The following is a 23,824-nucleotide window of genomic DNA, read 5'->3' as shown; positions in this document are numbered from 1 at the left end:
TGGGGGGGCGGGATAGGATTAAGGGAAATAGAGTTAGTTTTTCACAGCATGTCCACTATGGAAGTGTTTTGCATAACTGCACATATATAACCTATATTTAGTTGCTTGCCTTATCAATGAGGGTGGGTGGGGAGGGAGGAAGGGAGAAAATTTGGAACCCAAAGTTTTAAAAACACATGTTTTAAAAAAAAATGTTTTCACATGCAACTGGGAAATAAGAAATACAGGAAATAGGGTACAGAAATCCATCTTACCCTACAGGAAAATTGAAGGGGAAGGGGATAAGAGAAGAGGGGGAGAGATAGAAGGGAAGGCAGACTAGGGGAAGGGGTATTTAGAATGCATGCCACCTTGGGGTGGGGGGAGGAGCGAGATGGGGTGGAAAGTTGGAACTCAAAATCTTGTGGAAGTAAATGTTGAAAACAAAAAAATAAATAAAAATAAAAATTACCACAAAAAAACTGGGAAAACTGTATGAATAGATGCAGTATGCAGTAAGTAGAACCAGGAAAACAAATGAAAACATAAACAACCACACTGAAAAACTTAGGAATTCTAATCAGTGCAGTTACAAAACATGATTCCAGTGTATGTTAGATGAAGCATGGTACCCTCTTCTTGACAGAGAAGTGATGGACTCAGAATGTAGCAAGAGACATACATTTTCACATACTGAGGAAATTTGTTTGCTTGGTTATGCATATTTGTTATGATACCTTTTTTTTTCTTTTTTTTGTTCAATGGAAGTGGGATGGAAAGAGAAAAAAATAAATGTTTGCATAAAAAACATATTTTGAACCTTTTAAATATCATTGTGGAATCAAGTAATGTTCCTGGAAGACAGTGGCATTTAAGCTGGTCTTTAAGGGATGGGTAGAATTTATCAGGAAAAATCCTATGGAAAGAAGAATTCTGAGGCCTAGCTAATAACGTAATTGAATAGACAATGCTGTCTTTATAGGGGCAAGTGAACAGTCTAGTTTGGATGGAATAGGGGGTATGTAGAGGAAAACAGTTTAACCATAGCTTCAAATTAAAGAGAGGGAAGTGCCATATTGTGAAATACATTGAATTTCAGGGTAAAGGCTATCAAGTTTACTTGGTAGCTAATTGGGAAATGGGGCAGGGTTTTCAAAAGAGAAGTAATATAACAGGATCTAAGTATTTGGCCATAGTGTGAAGAACGAGTTGAACAGAAGTAGAAAAAAAAAACTTTTAAAAGGTTACTACTATAGATCGGTATTAATATGGCCTTGCACCAGGGGGCTAGCAGTGGGAATAAAGATAATCCAAAGGGATGGAGCCAAGATGGCAGAGTGAAAGCAGGGACTTGCTTGAGTACTCCCCCAAACTCCTCCAAATACCTGCAAAAAAATGACTGTAAACAAATTCTAGAGCAGCAGAACCCACAAAATGGCAGAGTGAAACAAATTTCCAGCCCAAGAAAACCTAGAAGATCAACAGGAAAGGTCTGTTGCACGAGTCTGAGAGGGAAGCATAGTACAGTGCAAAATGGGTCAGCATGGACTGGGCATCAGCAAACCCAGAACAGGCCTCAGGGGACAGAATTACAGGCAGCTGCAGTGGGTTCCAGACTTCTCAACCCACAAACGTCAAAGACAACTTAGAAGGTCAGTGGGAAAGGTCAGCTGGAGCTAGGTGACAGAGGTGCGGGGTCCATCCCTGGCCCTGCCCATGCTTGGATCTGGGTTGCAGTCCTGGGGCTAGGAGGAGTGATGACATGGTGGAGCTTGTGGTGGTGCTTGTGGCAGTGGCAGAGAGGGAATCCTCCCAGCTCCAAGGCAGAAAACAGTGCTTGTGGTCACTCACAGAGCAGAGCAGAGCACAGGCCAGGAGAGGAGTAAAAACACATCTTTAGGTTATACCACCTTGGAAAAACTGAAAACTTACAGGTCCCTAGAAGTATCTCCGAAAACAGCTACACAAAACCCCCAAAGCTTGAGACAGTACACCGGAAGCAGAGCCCTACCTTAACAAAGAGTTTAAAAGTCAAGTAATTGACAGGGAAAATGAGTGAACAGCAGAAAAATACTCAGACTATAGAACCTTACTTTGGTGACAAAGAAAATCAAAACATACAACCAGAAGAAGACAACAAAATCAAAGCTCCTACATCCAAAGCCTCCAAGAAAAATATGAATTGGTTTCAGGCTGTGGAAGAGCTCAAATAGGATTTTGAAAACCAAGCAAGAGAAGTACAGGAAAAATTGGGAAGAGAAATGAGAGTGATGCAAGAAAATCATGAAGAATGAGTCAACAGCTTGCTAAAGGAGACCCAAAAAAATACTAAGGAAAATAACACATTAAAAAATAGACTAACCCAAATGGCAAAAGAGGTCCAAAAAGCCAGTGAAGAGAAAAAATATTTTAAAAGGCAGAAGTGGCCAAATGGAAAAGGAGGTCCAGAAGTTCTTTGAAGAAAATAATTCCTTAAAAATTAGAATGGAGCAAATGGAAGTTAATGACTCTATAAGAAATCAAAAAATTATAAAACAAAAACAAAAGAATGAAAAAATAGAAGACGTTGAAATATTTCACTAGAAAAACAACTTACCTGGAAAATAGATCCAAAGGAGATAATTTAAAATTATTGGACTACCTGAAAGCCATCATCGTAAAAAGAGCCTGGATACCATCTTTCAAGAACCTATCAAGAAAAACTGTCCTGATATTCTAGAATGAGGGGGTAAAATAGAAATTGAAGAATTTACTGATCATCTCCTGAAAGAGATCCCAAAAGGAAAATTCCTAGGAATATTATAGCCAAATTCTAGAATTCCCAGGTCAAGGAGAAAATATTGCAAGCAGCCAGAAAGAAACAATTCAAATATTGTGGAAACATAATCAGGATAACACAGGATTTAGCAGCTTCTACATTAAGGGATCAGAGGGCTTGGAATATGATATTACAGAAGTCAAAGGAACTAGGATTACAACCAAGAAGCACCTACTCAGCAAAACTGAGTATAATCCTTCAGGGGTAAAAATGGATATTCAATGAGATAGAGGACTTTCAAATATTCTTGATGAAAAGACGAGAGCTAAAGAAAAAATTTGACTTTCAAATACAAGACTGAAGAGAAGCATAACAGGAAAGAGAAATCATAAGGGGCTTATTAAAGTTGAACTGTTTACATTCCTATGTGGAAAGATAACATTTGTAATTCATGAGACCTTTCTCAGTATTAGGGTAGATGGAGGTTATATACATACACACACACACACACACACATATACGCATATAGACAGAGGGAATATGAAGGGATGATATCTAAAAAATAAAATTAAGGGGTGAGAGAGGATTGCACTGGGAGAGGCACAATGGGGTAAATTATCTCACATAAAAGAGGAAAGGAAAGGCTTTTACAGTGGAAGGGAAGAGGGGTCAGGTGAGAGGGAATGAGTGAACCTCTCATTGGGTTTGGCTTAAGGAAGGAATAACATACACACTCAATTGGATATGGAAATCTATCTTACCCTACAGGAAAGTAAGGTGGAAGGGGATAAGAGAAAGGAGAATAATAGAAGGGTGGACAGGTTGGTTGAGGGAATAATCAGAAGCAAACATTTTTGAGGAGGGACAGGGCCAAAGGACAGAACAGAATAAATGGGGGGTGGGATAGGATGGAGGGAAATATAGTCTTTCACAACATGATTATTAGAGAAGTATTCTGCATGACTATACATGTATAACCTATAGCAAATTGCTTACCTTCTCAATGAAGGTGGGTGGGGAAGGAAGAAGGTAGATAATTTGGAACTCAAAGTTTTTAAAATGAATGTTAAAATGTGTTTTTACATGCAAATGCAAAATAAGATATACAGGCAATAGGATATAGAAATCTGTCTTGTCCCACAGGAAAATAGAAAAGGAAGGGGATAAGAGAAGGAGGGGGTGATAGGAGGGAGGGCAGATTTGGGGAAGGGATAATCCATCTTGGGGTGGGGGAAGGGGAGAGATGAGAAGAAAATTTAGAACTCAACTCAAAATCTTGTGGAATTGAATGTTGGAAACTAAAAATAAATTTTAAAATTTTAAGAAAGATAATCCAGACAATTTACAAACTATGATATTTAATTAGATAAAAATGTTCCATTGTTCTCAGCACTGATGACAAGAAGCTTACTATATTTATAAGAAAAGGAAGAAGACAAACACTTTGCATTAACATCGCCATATGTTTGAAAGCCTGCTATGTGCAGACCACTAGGAATAAAAATACAATGGCATAAAAATTCACTTTACCCTAAAAGAGTTTACAATTCAGTTAGGAAGACAGGACATATTTCATACCTAATTAAGTTAATCTAAAAAAAATCAATGATGATACATAATAAATATGCTAAGAGAAGGAAGTATATCAGGATGTTCAAAGGAAAAGGAAATCATTTTGGATAGAGTGGACAATGAAGTTTTTATGAAGAACACGGAATTTGAACAGGACCTTAAAGATGGAGAAGTAGTAGATAAATAGAAATAAGGAAAACCTTCCCAGAAAGGAGAATGGCCTGATTCATAAATTCAAAAAAAAATGTGTTTTAGGGATAATAAGTAAACTGTTTTGGAGAAGTGGCTCCATAAAAGGAAATAATGGGAGCTGGAAAATTAGTTGAGGCCAGAGGGCCTTGAGAAGTCCACTGGATTTAGAGTCCAAGTATCTGGGTTTTAATCCAACTCCTGTTAATTTGTGCAAGATCTCAGGAAATTACCATCTTTTGCTCTCAGTTTCCTCATCCACAAAATGAAGAAGTCAGATGAGTTTGTCATTCAAGTCCCTTCTAGCTCTAAATATTTGACCTATGATCATGATGACTAAATTGGATTTTGTTAGGTAAGCAACCAACCAACCAATCAACAAGCATTTATTAAGCACCTGTGATAGGGCCAAACACTGGTCTAGGGGCAGGTGATACAAATACAAAGAATGAAACAATTTCTACTCTCAAGGAGCTTATATTCCATCTGCAGGAAATATCAATCCAATAAATATTTTCAGCAGAAGCTCTGCACAAAAATGTATTTTGGGAAGATTACTGTAGCAAAGACATATAAAATCAATTAGACTGATGAGGGACAGAAAGGAGGGGGATGATATTAATACCAAAAGCCCATGTACGATATAACAAGGTTGTGGACTAGGATGATGGCTGAAGGAAAAAAATGAAGAAGATAGCTGTCAAGAACTATTACAATATAAGTTAGATAGTTATTTCAGGCTTTCTGAGAGCTAGATATATACACACACACACATATATATTTTCATATGTATGTTTACATGCATATATTTGTAAACATATGCATGTGAGGTTTGTGTGTTCATATATGTATAGCTACTCCATATGCATGTATTTATATATACTCATATTGAAGTAATAATGGAACAATATTACATGTTATTTTGTCATTCATTGAAGAGGAACTGAATGTCTACTTTGTATATAGCATATCACTTTGTCATATTCGATGCTTATGAAATGTAATTATTTTGCTTTTGATTATCATGTAATTTTGGATTGAACATTGCATAGTGGACTAAATGCTACATGGGGAGACACTGGGTTCAGATTGTGCTTCTCAAACTTAGTAGCTGTGAACAGGTCATTTAATCTCTATGTCTCAGTTTCACCATCTGTAAAATGGAGATAATAATACTTCTGGTACACCTACCTCACTGTGTTACTTTTAGACTTGAATATGGTAATTTATGTAAATGATCTGCCAATGTTAAAGCATTATAAGGTGTTATGTCAGCTGTTATCATTGATTCTTCAGCAAAGGAACTTTAATGCTCTTAATATTCCTAGAAGTTATGAGGCTCAAATGAGATAATAAGAGTCAAGTGTTTTGCAAACATTAAAACACTATATAAATGTCTGCAATAATTATTAGCAAGAAACAACATAGGGTTGAATGGTTCTATTTTTAAATAATGCTTTAATTTTGTAATGGTCTCTAGAGAAGATGACTTTAAAAAAAAGTTAGGATTAGCATGGTTCCCCTGAAAGAAAAATGTGAATCTTAAACAGAGGTAACGGAATGCTAATAAAGATTCAATAGAGTGAAGCATGCAAATAGGCTGCTTCTTTTCTGATAGAGTATCTCAATTAACTACACATTCACGTACACAAATGCATAGAAATTAACTACAGCAGTGACCAAGCAAGTTTTCAAATGGTGAGGATTTAAAGTTGTTGCTGTTGTTTAAGTCATTTCAGACATATCTGACACTTCATGACCTCATTTGGGGTTTTCTTGGCAAAGATACTAGAGTGGTTCGCCATTTTCTTCTCCAGATCATTTCACAGATAAGGAAATGGAGGGAAACAGGGTTAAATGACTTGCCCAGGGTCCAACAGCTAGTAAGTATCTGAGGCTGGATTTGAACTCTGGAAGATGAGCCTTGCTGACTCCAGGACCTGCATTCTATCTTCTATGCCACCAAGCTGTCTAGTTTAGAGAAGTATCAAATAAAGGGATAGAAATTTTGTATCATAAATTGAAAATACCTTTACCAAAATACTCACAATGAAAATAGCTTAGGCAACCAATTTTTTATCATCTTCCTTAAGAAAAAGTTAAGGTAAATAGCAGATGGGATTCAAATTCAAACAAGACTAATTTTCATAAAAAAGGAACATCAGGTTACTGCCTCTTTTAAAAATACAGTGTTTCCAGTAACAGCCAGTTATGTGATAACTAATATTGATAGACTTAACCCTTCTCAACAACACAAGGATCTAAGACATCTCATCATCCTCGTGATGGAAAATACTATCCATATCCAGAGAAAGAACTATGGAGTTTGAATGCAGATCGAAGCATATTGTTTGCTATTTTTTTTCTTCTGTTGTGTTTTGTTTCCCCTTTCTGGTGGCTCCTCCCATTAGTTCTAATTCTTACTTACAACATCACCAATGTGAAAATATGTTTAATAGGAATATATACGTATAGCTTATATCAGATTGCATGTCGTCTTGGGGAAGGAAGGGGAGGGAGAAAGAGAAAAATTTAAAACTCAAAAGCCTATGGAAGTGATTGTTGATAATTCAAAATAAATTAATTAAAATTAAAAAAAAATAAAAATATAAGTGTTTCAAGTGGAAAGGAAAACTAAAATGAATAATTTAAAATTTTGTTTTCCTCTTGGGGTCAAGATTTCAAGTTGGTTAAAATAATTTATAGATTTTATAAAAATCCTAGGCAGGTCTCATTAAAAAGGTATTTGGGGTCCCTTATGTTTAGATTTACACTTGTAGACAGAAATATATGAGTATTTCAATCAAAATTGGATACAAGGGGGTGAATCATGGAACTAAACTCTTCAATTACCCACTTTATTTAGCTCATATCAACTAAATATTAAAAGTTCCTTTTTCCTCAAGTGCACTGGAAATGTTCCAGTTTCAACTTGAACACCTTAAATAATATGTATTTTATTATAAATTTGAAAAGCTGCAAAATGCATCCTTAATCTCAAGTCATTTTTAATTCCCTCTGTGGGCCTAAGGTCTACAAGTGATAAATTTGAGCACAAAAGAATACACAGTACCTCAACAATATTTTTATAAAGAATCCTGAGCAGCACTAGAAGGACATCAATTCTTGTAACATAAGAATTGGCAAGAGACCACCATGCTATACACCAGTTAAGGTGGGGATCACTGTGAAAATATGTAAAATTTAAGTGATACAGAAAAGGGATAAACTAAAACTATGATGGACTCCTAGAGGTAGGGGACAGATTACATCACACACCAGCTAAGTGGCAGAGTGGAAAAGAGTGCTGGGCCTGGACCCAGGAAGACTCATTTTCCTATGTTCAAATCTGGTTTCAGAACCTAACTAGCTGTGTGACCCTGGTCAAATCACTTAATCCAGTTTCCTCATCTGTAAAATGAGCTGGAGAAGGTCATGGCAAACTACTCCAGTATGTTTGCCAAGAAAACTCCAAATGGAGTCACAAAGAGTCAGACATGATTGAAACAAATGAACAACAACTACTGTTCTAACCCACTATTCAGACTTTGCTACCATCCCTCAACTAGCTGCCTTCTCACCCTGGAGGTTCTCTCAGAGCCTGTAGCCTCCTGACACTAGAATGTGTCTTTGCCCCTACAACTATCCCAGAACATTTCTTTACCACTGTGAGTTGCCCCCAGAACCTTCATTTTATTTTTTAAAAATTTTTTTAGGCAATTGGTGTTAAGTGACTTGCCCACGGTCACACAGCTAGTAAGTGTCAAGAGTTTGGTCTGAGGCCAGATTTGAACTCAGGTCCTCCTTACTTCAGGGCCGGTGCTCTATCCACTGTGCCACCTAGCTGCTCCCCAGAACCTTCATTTTAAATAAGAGCCCAAGCAAAGTCATCTTTAATTCCTGTTCTGGATCCCCATCTGATTTTCTGAATTTTGCCACCCACGAGCATTTCCTCCCCAACTCCTAACACAGTTTTCAGGTCCATTTTATTTTTTCTTCCTCCACTAGAATATAAGTTCCTTGAAGGTAAGTACTATCCTTCTTTTTCCTTATGATTCTTTCTCCAGCTCTTAGCATAGTTCAGCCTAGCACATACTAAATTCTTAATCAATGCTTGTTGACTTGACTTGAATTTTTCTCCTCTAAATTCCTAGAAAACTGAAATGACATAATTCAGTTGTCACCCATCATATTTTACCATCTATTGTCCTTTAATCTTTTTCAGTAATGTCTTATCCCACAAACAATAAGGTCCTTGAAGATAAAGACCATGTTCCATATTTCTATATTTTCAGCATATAATCTTGATTCTTATATATCATACCTCAATAAATATTTGTTTGTATAGTTTTTAGAAGAACTGAATGTGTGTCATCATCTCTACTATGGGTTTTGAAGTGAGCCAGCCTTACTAAGTTTGGAGAGGGCTACCACTAGTTTTGCAACAGGTTGCTGAATTTTTCAATCACAGAAACTTTCTAAAACTTCCACTAATACTGACTTCCATTCTCATCTACATGAGAAGTAGCTCAGAGACAATTTGACATGGAATCTCTTGGCACCACTACCCAGTTTCCAACAGTTGCTAGCTGAGGAAATGGTTGCACATATTGTATGAATGAGCAAGGAGTCATCAACTTCATTCCCTCTGGTAACATAGTAGAATGGCAGGTAAGTACCATCTGCTTTGCCATTGTTCGCTATCTGAATTGTTAATATGCCCCCCCATATCAGTAGGCACTGTCATCTTAACTGACACTTTACAATAAGATTAATGGCTCTTGTCATCCACCCTTTTTCTGAACCCTAAGGGTCAAGGAACCATTCTGTCTTGTTCTTTCTTTCTCAAAAAGAAACGATGACATCAGGAGTGGGATGCCTTGACTTGAAAGTGAATTGAATTTAAGTAAGGCAGGGCTGTGCAAAGTCATCAGCCTTACTCTCTTTTCCAGAGTCATCAGAGTCCAGTGGCAAGATACGTCAGGATTATTAGTGATGGGCCTAGATGTGGTGGGAGACCTTTTTGTGTTAATATCTTTTCCAGGTCCCAGTTTGTCTGAGGCACCATCCATTCAGTAATTGAAAGCTGGGTAAGAATTGGGGCAAAAGATCGGCTAGTTTGCCTTCACAAAAGAATCAATCTGGGCAGAGAAGACCCCATTCTATCTACTCTGCAATCAAACCCTCCTTTAGTGTTATCTCACCATGTTGGAATCTCTTTGAATAGAGATGCTGATATTTCTATTTGCCTTCCCAGGTCAAGGAGATCTTGTGATTGGTGTTCTCAGAAGGTGTACTACTCTCATTAAAATCATGTGTCCTTGAAGTACTATAGCATGTGAAGAAAAGAAAAGAAAACATAGGGAGAACAAAAGGGGTGCTATGACTACATATGAAAAAATATTAGTTGCTCCCTTTTAAGTCTTACTTGTTCTAGATGTACAAACCAAAAATGATAAGTATTTCAAGTACCTCACTTTAAGAAACATTTCAACTCCTGGATAAACTCTTTACGATCCATGGAACATTAATAAGCTATTATTTGTGGAAAGACACATATTCTGAGAGAGCAGGAGTGAAGGGTAAAGGGGGGAGGGAAGAGGAAAGGGAGAGGGAAGAAAACTATTTATATCTTTTAATTAAGGTAGATGGGTGCACCAGAAACCATCAAAAAAGATAGGGGAGGTCACAATTTTGAGATTGCTGCTGGACAGGAGAATAGGAATAAAATTTTAATTTATTTTTAAATTATTGCTTTTGACAACCAATTTATTTCTTGAAATAATTTCTCTCAATAGGTAGTAGTATTTAAAAACACTGTTTCTATCACTTCTGAGCCACTGCTTCCAAAAGGACAATAAATTCCGTTATCTAATAATTGATATGATCTGGATTTTGCTTTGCAGCACAAATAGCTAAAAATAAAATCATTCTATATTCTACAGTCTCTGCTCTATGATGGACCAGGTCATAATAATCACCTCTAATCTAATCTACTCTTTACAAAGAATAATATTTCAAAACGTGTGGCAACAATGTGCATATGATTATTTCAGGAATAAGCCACAACCATAAAATATATTATTACTCATATGTCTTCCTTGTCTTAAAGAATAAAAAGAAATGATGTAAGGTTCCAGTGGAGGAGTCAGGAATTGTTGGAGTTTTTATGGGAAGGAAGGATGAGGGAAAACATATTTGATTTTAAGTATGTCAGATTTCAAGTTGCTTCAGGATATCGATTCAGAAATGCCAAATTGACATTGGAAATGTGAGAATGGAGCTTGGGCGGGGTGTCAGGGATCAAAAATTTTAATATGAAAGAAATCAGTGCAGAGGAGCTAGCTGAAGCTACAAGAATGAATATAATCTCAAGAATGAATATAATCACTGAAGAAGAGAGAAGAACAGGGGTTCTTAACCTGGGGTACATTAACTTAAAATACTTTGAAAACTATTTCAATATAATTGATTTTCTTTGTAATCCTGTGACTTTATATAATGCTTTTAAGAATTCTGAGGAATCCACTGGATTCGCCAGATGACCAAAGAGGTCCATCACACACACACACACACACACACACACACAGACACACACAGTTAAGAGCTCTATTATAGAGAAAAGAAAACCAAGCACAAAGGCTTTGAAGATGCCTATATTTGGCAGGGAAATGGGAGGAGGAAGATATGCCAGATGAAATAAATCAATATTAGTTAGCAATGTAGGATAATTGTTAATATACTATGTCAGACAACTGCAGTTTCAATAGAGTGGCAACAGAAATTAAAATAAAGAGGGTTAGGTAGGAAGAATTAGAAAGGAAATACAAACAGCAGATAGAAAATATTTCTCCAAAAAGGTTGGCTATGAAATTGAGAGGACAAATAGGATGGAACCTAGAAAGCTGGTCAGTTCCAGTAAAGGCATGCTTTTCTTTATGTTTTTTAAGAACGGGAAAGTGACATTGAATTTTAAGGTCAAAACAAAAAAAAAACTATTTTGAGGGAGAAAATGAAGGCACTAGAAAGAGAAGAGATACAAGTGTCAGAACACAGTTGATCAAGATGAAAGAATAAAAGAGGTTGAAATCAGAGATAAACTTTTGGCCTTACTTTCTGGAGCAGGGTTATATCTTCCTCTGGGACTGGCATTAAGAAAGGAAAGATGTAAGCAAGCATGATGGTCAAAATGATAGATGTCAATGAAACTCATTTCAAATGGTCTTAGGATTTAAAAAATATATGTGGTAAAGTCACATACTGACAGTGTAGCTAAGGAAGGTGAGGTTTTAAAAAAATATATGGGGTAAGGTCACACACTGATAATGTGGATAAGGAAGGTGAAACTGGGAGTTAAGAGAGAATGAGAGAAGGGAGTCTGGTAATAAAAAATGTACAAACTAAAGGGTTATTGAGCAACAGTATGGAACAAATTTGAATTAGACCATTACAAATTCATTCTCTACTAATTTGAATAATTTTCTACCTTCCTTTATAAGACATGATAGACCACGAGGAGAAAACAGATAATGTGAAGGTGACTGATTATGGATTTCAATGGTGGATTTTAAGGAAGGTCTGAGAGTTGGGATGGAAGTCCTGTGAAGCCAGGAAGGAACTTTATTCCTCTTGCCTACTCGCCTCCAAACTGTTCTTCTTCTTTTTAACCTAGATTCTGTGATTGAAAAATCCAATAAAAAATACAAGCCCAGAACTTGTGACTGAGTTTTTTCTTTGAAACTGGGCCCTGGTTCCACTAACTAGGCCCATCCCTTTTGACCAAATATCTTGCCAACACCTATAGCATAAAATTGGAAGAGGTGGTGCTGATGAGTGCTCATTTACCTCACTCACTTTCACCTTTATAGGAGAGCCTGTCTCTCCCCTCTCAACCCACCCCCATCACTCCTATTATAAAGAGTTTGCATTTCCTTTCTGTAACAAAAATAATTTAAGGTAAAGTGGTTTCTAATGACAATGCTTTGCCAATAGATGATGTTTTGTATTAAAGAATGATATTAATCACAAAGCTAGTATAAGAATTATTCAGCTTGACACTTTTCACTTCCTTTGACTCATCAAAATTCTCATCAGATAAGATAAATTCTAGGGGGGCAGAGCCAAGATAGCAGAGTAAAAGCAGTGACTTGTTTGAACTCTCCCCCAAACCCCTCCAAATACCTGTAAAAAATGGGTATAAACAAATTCAAGAGCAGCAGAACTCACAAAAAGGCAGGGTGAAACAAATTTTCAGTCGAAGACAACCTGTATGGTTGATTGGAAAGGTCTACTGCGCTGGGCTGGGAGAGGAGAGTTGTTCAGTGTAGGTGCACAGGCAAAGACCAGGCCTCAGCAAACCAGAAGCAAGCCTCAGGGGACTGAATCATGGGCAGCTGTGGTGGTTTCCAGACTTCTCAACCCACAAATGCCAAAGACAACTTAGAAGGTCAGTAGGAAAGATCTGTGACCCCAGTCAGAGAAAAGTTCAATCCCAGCGTAGCCCCGGGGTGGCGGCTGCTTCTGGAGCTACAGGCCCACAGACTGAGGAGAAATCAAGTGTCTGATCAGAGGAGGATTACAGGGATCTCTTTGCTGGTGCTGAGGCAGGATTCTCTAGCTTTGCCCATGTTTAGACCTGGGTCACAGCTCCGAGTGGTGATCCTGGGGGTAGGAGGAACATTGGCATGGTGGAGTTTGTGGCGGCGATGGAAAGGAATCCTCCTCACAGTTCCAAGGCAGAAAACAGTGCTTGTGCTCACTCATAGACCAGAACACAGGCCAGGAAAAGAGTAAACCCCTCACCCTTGATCTTACCACGTTGGAAGAACTGAAAATTTACAGGTCTCTAGAAGTATCTTTGAAAACAGCTGCACAAAACCCCCAAAGCTTGGGGCAGTACATTCTCCACACCCCCTACCTTAACAAAGAGTTTAAAAGTCAAATAATTGGCTAGGAACATGAGCAAACTGCACAAAAAGTCAGACCTTAGAATCTTTCTTTGGTGACAAAGAAGATCAAAACATATGACCAGAAGAAGAAAACAAAGTCAAAGCTCCTACATCCAAAGCCTCCAAGAAAAATATGAATCAGTCCCAGGCCTTGGAAGAGCTCAAAAAGGATTTTGAGAAGCAAGTAAGAGAAATAGAGGGAAAACTGGGAAAGGAAATGAGAGTGATGCAAGAAAATCATGAAAAACAAGTCAATAGCTTGCTAAGGGAGACCAAAAAAAAAAAATGAAGAAAATAACACCTTAAAAAATTTCCTAACCCAAATGGCAAAAGAGGTCCAAAAATTCAATGAGGAGAAGGATGCCCTAAAAAGAAAAATTGGTAAAATGGAAAAGGAAGTCCAAAAACTTACTGAAGAAAATACTTCCTTAAAAATTAGAATGGAGAAATTGGAAACTAGGGACTGTAACACTAATCCAAAGGAATGAAAAAATAGAAGAGAATGTGAAATATCTCACTGAAAAAACAACTGACCTGGAAAATAGATCCAACAGAGAAAATGTAAAAATTATTGGACCATCTGAAAGCCATGATCAAAAAAAATAGCCTACATACTATCTTTCAAGAAATTATCAAGGAAAATTGCCCTGATAATCTAGAACCAGAGGGTAAAATAGAAAATGAAAGAATCCACTGATTACCTCATGAAAGAGATCCCCAAAGGAAAACTCCTAGGAATATTGTAGCCAAATTCCAGAGTTCCCAGGTCAAGGAGAAAATATTGCAAGCAGCCCAAAAGAAATAACTCAAGTATTGTGGAAACGCCATCAGGATAACACAAAATTTAGCAACTTCTACGTTAAGGGAATGGAGGACTTGGAATATAATATTCTGGAGGTCGAAGGAGCTAGGATTACAGCCAAGAATCATCTATCCAACAAAACTGAGTATAATACTTCAGGGGAAAAAATGGACATTCAGTGAATAGAAGACTTTTAAGCATTCTTGATGAAAAGACCAGAGCTGAATAGAAAATTTGACTTCCAAATACAAGACTCAATAGAAGCATGAAAAGGTAAACAAGAAAGAGAAATCATAAGGGACTTACTAAGGGTGAACTATTTACATTCCTACATGGAAAGATGATATTTGTAACTCATGAGACCTTTGTCAGTATTAGGGTAGTTGGAGGGGAAAAAATTATATGTTTAGATAAATAGATAGATGGTACTGGGTGAGTTGAAGATCAAGGGGTGATATCTGTAGAATAAAATTAAGAGTTGAGACAGGATTATATTCAGAAAAGGAGAAAGGGAGAATGGGGTAAATTATCTCACATAAAACAGACAAGAAAAGCCTTTTTACAGTGGAGAGGAAGCAGGGGAAGGTGAGAGGGAATGCGTGAATCTTATTCTCACTGCATTTAGAGTAAGGAAGGAATAACATACACACTCATTTGGGTACAGAAATCTATCTCACCCTACAGGAAAATAGGGGGGAAAGGGGACAAGAGAGCAGGGGGATGATAGAGGGGAGGGCAGATTGGGGGAGGGGGTAATCAGAAGCAAATACTTCTGAGGAGAGAATAGAATAAATGGGGGGCAGGATAGGATGAAGGGAAATATACTTAGTTTTTCATAACTACTATGGAAGTGTTTTGCATAACTACACATGTATAACCTGTATCGAGTTGCTTGTCTTCTCAATGAGGGTGGGTGAGGAGGGAGAAAGGGAGAAAATTTAGAACCCAAAGTTTTAAAAACAAATGTTAAAAAATTGTTTTCACATGCAACTGGGAAATGAGATACATAGACAATAGGGCATAGAAATCTATCCTGCCCTACAGGAAAATTGAAGGGGAAGGGGATAAGAAAATGGGGGGAGATAGAAAAGGTAAGATTAGGGGAAGGGGTATTCAGAATGCATGCAGTCTTGGGGTGGGGGGAAGGACAAGATGGGGAGGAAATTTGGAAATTAAAATCTTATAGAAGTGGATGTTGAAAACTAAAAATAAATAAATTAATTTTTAAAAAGATATATTCTAGTAGGGGCATGACAATCCTACACAACTGCAAAGGGCAGAAAAAATGTACTCTGTGCTATCAGGAATGTGTCCTCATATTCACATTGAGAAGTTGAAACATTAGTTAGACTGTATTATATATGCAGTCCTTGATTTCCAAAACTAAAAAATAGAACAGACTACAAGTGAAAACCAAAAAAAAAAATGGAAATATAGGTTCAATAAGTATTATATTAGAAAGACTAGGTATAAAAAAATAAACAAATTCTATATGGTATCCTAAAATAAAAACTGCAAAGTAACATTCTCTAAGGATTTAAGGAAATTAAAAGAAAACAATGAAAAACTCAATTCATAGTCCATCTCACTTCTGTGACCTCCAAGGTTATTTAATAACATAATGATTTAGCTGATTTCCTTGACTTGTATTTTGCCATTTTCTCTCAAGACAGGAAGTTCCTCTCAAGATTAGTTCCCTTCCAGGACATGGGACCAATCAGTCCTCCAGGATACCTAGACCCTAACCTTAATATTGCTCAGTATCATCAGCCCTGCTATCATCAACCCTAGTTTGATATTGCTTTGATTTTAGTAACTAGAGCCTTTCCTTCAGACCAAGTCTTTTATTATTGTCCCTATATCCAATTTTAATAATAACATACTCCTGTCTTATCCCCTATGTGTTTGAATACTCAGTTCTCCAGTTTTGGGGGGTTGGGATCTGACCTTGTTCCTTTATTCCAAGACCCTGGAGCCCGAGTCTAAACTCTAGTCATCATGACTAGATCTGTATTAACTGTGGATGACTGGCTGCCTAAACCACTTTTCATTGCCTTATGACAGACTTTCCTTTCCTCTTGTCTTGCCTAGATTAACCTTAGTATCATAGGTCTGCATTTGGAAGAGACCTCAGAAGCTATCTTCCCTCATGCTGAGCTGTTTGCCTACCACATGGTAATATGTCCTTGTTGCTGGACTGTTCATCTATAAAGGTTTCTGGTACCTTCTTTACCTGTCCTGTTCAGGTCATTTGATATAAGGGAGCTAAAGGATTCCTGGAATAGTCAGTCCTATCACCACAAAAGCCATTGTTCTTGAATCTTTTCATGTATAATTTTAAATTGTAATTAGGCAAATAGGGTTCAGATCTTTCAATATAATGTGAGCTCTGTGAGGGCTGGGCTAGTGTCTTCTATAGAATTTATATGTTTCCTAAGACTTTATGAATATATCCTATAATGTAACAATATAATTATGTATGACTATTGAATTTCCTTTAGGATATCATTATTTATATTACTTTTAATTGGAATGAACTTTTTATCTAAATAATCAATTACCGAGTAAATAAGAAGGCCCAAGATGATTGGTAATTTACCAAGAATGAAAGATTTATAAAAATCATTTGATTTCAGAGGAAATAACATGCACACTCAATTGGGTATAGAAATCTGTCTTACCCTACAGGAAAGTAGGAGGGAAGGGGATAAGAGAAGGGGGAGAGTGATAGAAGGGAGTTGGGGTAGAGAATAATCAGAAACACTTTTGAGGAGGGACAGGGCGAAAGGAGAGAATAGAATAAATGGGATGGGATAGGATGGAAGGAAATGTAGTCTTTCACAACATGACTATTATAGAAGTGTTTTGCATGACAACACATGTATAACCTATATCGAATTTCTTGCCTTCTCAATTGGGGGGGGGGAAGGGAGGGAGGGAGAGAATTTAGAACTCAAAGTTTTAAAAGTTAATGGTAAAATTTGTTTTTTTATATGTAACTGGGGAAAATAAAATACCAAATAAAAATTTAAAAATTTAAATTAATTTAAATTTTTAAAAAATCATTTGATTTCAAAGGTTTTCTAATTGAAGGCAAGGGTATCTGTTAACTATCCCATAGTCATCTTATATTGCTTGCCTATACTACAAGCCTGATTCCTCCTTCAGAGTTGTTCTTGGTAGGAAGTCAAGGTAATTAATCTATTTTATTTCCCTTGTGACTTGCCTGAAGCAGTGATGCCAAGTACTACAAATGAATTTTTATTTTCAAGCTTTTTGGGGTGAAACTATTTAAGGGGAGTTTAAGCTTTCATTAAATTGGGATTCCATGTGTTGGCATGATGGATTATATTATAGAACTTCTTTGGGAAAAAAGTATCAAAGTGATATTAAATCCAGTGATATTCCTGTGAAATGAAGAGCAAGACAGGAAAACACTCAGCATACTGGGCGTACCCCATTGAATTTTTAGGAGGACATGAACAAGAGTAATACAGAATGGGCAGATATGGAGGGAGGAAGTTTAGTTCCTTTGATGTATTAGAATATTAGATACCCATGGAGATTATGTAATGTTCAATCATTGTATCTATTATTAATTAAATTTTAACTTCAACTAAAGGCTTAAATCAGTAAGTATTTCACTATCTCTCTTATCCAGAAATGGGGTAATGAATGCCCATGCCAACCTATTGCAAAAAAGGAGAACTCAGAATTTATTCATTAAATTTTGGAGGTTAGTAGGGAGTCTAGCTCAATACATCACAACAAAATCAGTATTTTTCAATGATATCACCCACATTTTAACTGATATTTATATTCAAGAAACTGATAAGGAGGAAGAATAAACTGGAAAATAATCACATGGTTTAGTTCAAGAGAGAAGGAAACCCCAAATATCTTCCTTTAATTGAGTAAGCAGCTAATATCTCTGGGATTTCGAGTCCTCTAAAAATCATTCTGCCAGTTTTCAGTACCTAGATACAAATTATACAAGCAAATTACATTTGTGGAATTATAAAAACTAAGCCTGTCAATCCATTTTTTTTTTTTTTTAGAAAACAAGTTCTCGTCTTAACTTTGTTTTGTTTTTTTTTTAAAGCTCCAAAATGACAACCCTCCTGCATCTGGCTTCTAAAGGCTGATGTCTCACTTTCCAGGTGGCAGTAATATGAAATCTGTTTTCATTATAGGAGGACATCAACCTACATAAATCAACTAGAAGTCATCTATCTCTCAACAGAATCAGAAAATAGTCCTCCCATATTTAATTCACTTGAATTGGAAATTATATGACACATGAGCTTTCCCCCTTTAAAAAAGCAATCAAACTATAATAAACAGATGAACAAACACACAAGATATCCAAAATAACATAAACCATAGAAATCAAATCCAACTTCTACAAAACACACTGTAATTATGTTCCTTCCCAGGCATGGGAAACCTTCTATTTCATTTAAGAGTTTGTATATTTCACAATTCAAAGTCAGAGATTTTCATTAAACCTGTACTATTGCATAAATATACCAGGAGGGAGGAGTGAACACAAAACCCCAATGAAATAATTACGGATGATATAAGAATGGCTGAAGTGTTCAAAACTTCTCCCTGTTGCCCAAGAAAGCCTAAATGTTTTACCAACCATAAGAAAGGATGTATCATAAGTGCCCCCATTCAATAAAATAGGACCCAGACCTTTCTGAGCTCAGCGAACTATTTGAATTTCATGATTAGGCAATAAATGTTGAATTAAAGGATAATAATTTTTGTAAATCCCAGCAAAACAATATATAGCCTCAACCTCTGAGCTTATGAAAACTTAGCTGTCTTTAAAATGCCAGTGGGTTTGATCTCTTCGTTACTGCGTAAGCATAATACTTAACACTTCAGCCTTTCAATCTTGTGGGAATTACTCTGCACAGCATAGAAGCAAATAGTTCATGAAGGGCTAGAACATTTATTTTCATAATGTTAATTTGGTTAAAAGGGGTTGAAAGGAATGCATATATTTAGGGGCTTATGCACTTGAGAAATCTAATTTTGTAAGATTAAAACCAGTTTATCTAAGCTATGTTTTACTCCAATGCCACACAGATAGGAAGGGTTTCTTTTTTTTAAGTTGGAAAAAAAAGCATTATTTTAATCCTTCATTGCAATGTTTTGCAAAGTTTTTTCTTCTAAAATGTCTGGCAACTGATATGATGCCACCCTAATTTCTCTCTCTCTAGTCTGAAACCTGAAAGAACAATGAAACAATTTCTTTAGCTTCTTGATGCCCAAAAAGAATGTCATGTCACCATATCAGGTAATAATACCTACTACAGAAAGACATCACAAATGAATGGACATGATCATCCATCTTTTATCCACACTTCATGAACAGGCAAGAAGCACTGACCTGTGGAGTCAAATACTTGTGCAATGGCTTATCCCTTATGTTCCTCCTCTCCACACATGTGTAAGCATGTATGCAAGCATATATGTATACAACTATACATACATATGTACATCTGTGTGTTTTTACTTGAGGCTCACTCAAGATCTCTTAACTTTTTGCATGGATGATTTCAGCATCAGTTCCTTAGTCTGGATAAACAGGGATGGTATCAGATAATGCAATTGTCTTGAGAATGCTGCTGACACACTTAACTAAAATAAGCATCTTCTGCACTGAACTCAATTCAATTCAACTAACACATTTTCAACATGCATAATTTGCAAATCTTAGGAGCAGAGAAGAGAGGGATATACAGAGTGCTCATCTCCAAGTTAGGAAGATCTGAGTTTAAATTTTAAATTAAACCTCTAACACATTAGCTATGTGATCCAGGGCAAGTCAGTTAGCCTCTCATTTACCCCAAGCAACTCTCTAAGATTGTAAGTTGCAGAGTAGGTTACAATTAGCATTGGTAAGAGGAATTTCAGCACCAAGAGTTCTAAATACTGATGGGAAAAAGGGATGGGACATTGAGGGGTACAGGTGGAGCAAGGTACTTCTCTAGATGCAAGGATTACAAAGCAGGGTCTGCCTGCAAGAAGCTTATATTCTATTGGATAAGGGTCTTGCTATATAATTAGTGAGAGAAATATCATTTCCAGAAAATGTATTTAAGGCATCTTATTTGTACATAATTGTTTGCATAGCATCTCTCCCATTAGACTATGAGCTCCCACAGAAGAAGGAACTTTTTGCCTTTATTGATCTCCCCAACATTTAGTAAGGTATTTGACACATAGTAAGTGCTTAATAAATGCTTGTTGATGATGACCCAAGGTAGTTATAAGACATTTAGAGAACACTGACAAAGAGCCTGATACCTTTTAGGGGTCTCTACATCTTACAGGGATCAGGTTGAGACTTACTAGCCATTAGGGGAAATTTACAAGAGAGAGAAAATAGTCTTGAGAGGAGAAGGACATGACCCAAAGTTTGATCCAAGAGGAGAACCAGAATGTCACCCTGGGACAAGTCAGAAGAGGTCTTTGAAGTAAATTAACCTAGGAATTGTAAAAGAAAGATCAAGAAAATGGCCCAAAGATGACAGCAGATCAAGTAACACCGTGCAATAAACAAGCACGAGGTAACATTGATTGGAACTGTCAGAAGCAAACTGGCCAACATGGCATCCTTCTTTGATGACTACACACTTACACCATTCTACACACACACACACACACACACACAACACACACACATTCATTTAGGAACATCTCTTGATGCTGAAGGTTTGGATTCTTTATAGACTAAGGAAATATTTTGGAAATGTACAACTGGCACTAAAACCTAGGTAAAATATAGAAAACTTTAAAATTTCTCCTGTTTCTTACAGAAAGACTATATCCATCAGATTATATAACTTAAAAAAACATAGTTGAATGCAAGAATATTTCTCATATTATCACATGTGGTCAAACTGCCTTATATTTCTATTAAACATTTTTCTTCTTTTGTTTTGATCCAGATTGGTTATTTCACTGGTATAGAAAACTTCCCAGTAACAAATGGCCTACCACCATTGAAGATTGATGGTCAATCAGCAACTTACAGCCTTAGAGAGTTGGGGTGAATGACAAGGTTAGCAACCTGCCCAGTGTCCCTAAATAGCGTACATCAATGACAGGCCTCTAACTTGGGTCTTCCTTACTCAGAAGCTGGCTCTCTAAGCACATTATGCTTATTCTTAATTGATATAGGTTCCTATGTAAATGAAGTGGTGCTGCTGATTTTTCTTGGGATCAAACAATATAAGCACAAGTTTCTACACTGCTCAAAATCATAAAATCATAGTCCACTGACATTCCATTCAAACTACACCTTCAGAAGTTAGTTCTTTCCCTAAATTTCCAGAGCCAACCAGTTTGGAATGAGAACATTGTGAAAATAGTGCTAGATTTTGACCTGAAGAGCTAGGGTTTGACTCTTAGCTCTGCCAACTTAATTGCCACGGGCTCCTAGACAAGTGATTAAACTTTCCTGGTTCTTGCTTTCCTCATGTGCCAAAACAAAGGATGATCTACTGAAACTTTCTCCAAGTCTAAAAACCAGCTAATATGTAGTTTTCTTTGAGACAGAGTTAGCTTATTTCTGTAAAACATGTGCCTGAATGTTTTGGTAAGGAGTCAGATGCCCTGAATTTGGAGGCATCCATCACTCAAACACAAGTTGAAATGAATGTAACTCTCCAATAAGGGATTGTGCCCTGAAGGAATTGTCAGTTGAAATACTTGACTAACGTGTTTCTTTCCTACAGTTTATTTCCCTTTTTTCAACATAGAATGTATTTTGTTCATCTCACAATGATATTTACTACTACTCTGAGACACCCACATGTCCAACAACTAAAAGGAAAAGTACAAGGAAATAGAGGAATAATTAGATTCATACCTTTGGCCATTGTAAAATGGTGGGAGGAAAAACATTAAAGAATAATCTGGAAATTAGGTTACACCTTGCTAAGTATTTGATATTTAGTATTTATGATATGGTTTAAAATTTTTATGATGTTATCCATCACTATCTAGTGTTGGGAGAAATATGTTTAATTAAACAAATGTCCACTTCTTTTTCATTTTTTATAGCATCCATTATTGTGTGCCACTTTTCAAGAGAAGCATGCAGATCATAAAAGAGGTAGCATGGAAGAGTAGATAAAGACAATATTTGGAAGAATAACCACCTGTTCAAGTCCTGCCCCTGACATATAATGGCAGTGAAAGCATAAGCAAATCACTTAAATTGCCATTGAGTTATTAATTGATGTTGATGGAGGAAGTTTCCACAATGAGAGTTCATGGTACCAATGAAACCACAGATTTGGTACCCCAATTACCATGTAAAATTACAAATTGAAAGGTCAGTATCAATGCTATACCTACAAGCACAGATATGACATATTAATATCCCTTATTATTCCTTTATAGGGTATTCTGAAGGGCAAGAAGATAGAGTGTTGAATTATTGGTTGCGAAGCAAAGAATTTTACTTCTAGCAGAGCTACTTTAATTAAAAACTATTTTAATGAGCTCGATGATCTTAGAAAACCATGGATAGACATGCACAAAATAATGAAGAGCAAAATGAGCAGAACTAAGAAAATGTTGTAGACAGCAATAACATATTGTTTTAAGAACAACTTTGAGTAAGTCATTTTGAATATTATAAATATCCAAATTAACTACAAAGTACATATAAAGGAAGACTTTATCTGCATCCAGAGAAAGAATTAATAAATAGAAGTATGTATAGAATGATTTTCTAGGCAATTGGGGTTAAGTGACCTGCCCAGGGTCACACAGCTAGTAAGTGTGAAGTGTTTGGTCTGAGGCTGGATTTGAACTCAGGTACTCCTGACTTCAGTGCCAGTGCTCTATCCACTGTGCCACCTAGCTGCCCCTAGATAACTTCATTATATATTTAAAAGGAATAGCATGTTATGCATAATAGATTTGCAATTTCACATGCAATCTTTTTAATTGTACTATGTTATGGAAACATTTGTTTTATTCCCTAAGTTAAAAATAAAATGAAATTTCAAAAAATCCTATTAAAAAACTATTTTCAGCAGAGTAATAAGAGGGGTATTTTCCTGCTCTAACCATCCTAACTCAACTTATTATTGCAAACCTTTTACTTTATCAGTATAGGTAATTTCTGGTAAGAAAATTCCTCTTATTGATAACAATCAGCAATTATTATTAATTTATAGTCCTAGAAAGTTTTCTGGATGCTCTTAAAGGCTAATTGACTTGACCAAGGTTACACAGCTAGTACATAGAAGAGATAGTATTTAAACTCAATGCTGCCTTTATACCCAATCCCCTTAATTTATGCTGCTTCAATCTTCTTTCACTCTTAACTTGTATCTTTCACCAGTAAGAAGTTCACCTTTCTTCTTTGGATCAGTTATAACAATTGAGTCCCAGTCTTGTCTAATCTTCCAAACTAGAATGTAAACTACTTGAGAATAGAGAATCTGAATTATTCATATTTAGGTCTCCCACACTCTACCTTGCATGGCCCTTAACAAATATTTGTGAAATTGAATGATCACCACTAATCCTCCTCTCCTAGAT

The sequence above is a fragment of the Vombatus ursinus genome, unplaced genomic scaffold, assembly GCF_900497805.2.
Source record: "Vombatus ursinus unplaced genomic scaffold, bare-nosed wombat genome assembly UNPS02014832.1, whole genome shotgun sequence".
Taxonomy (NCBI): Eukaryota; Metazoa; Chordata; class Mammalia; order Diprotodontia; family Vombatidae; genus Vombatus; species Vombatus ursinus.
Note: the sequence above shows the minus strand (reverse complement) of the source record.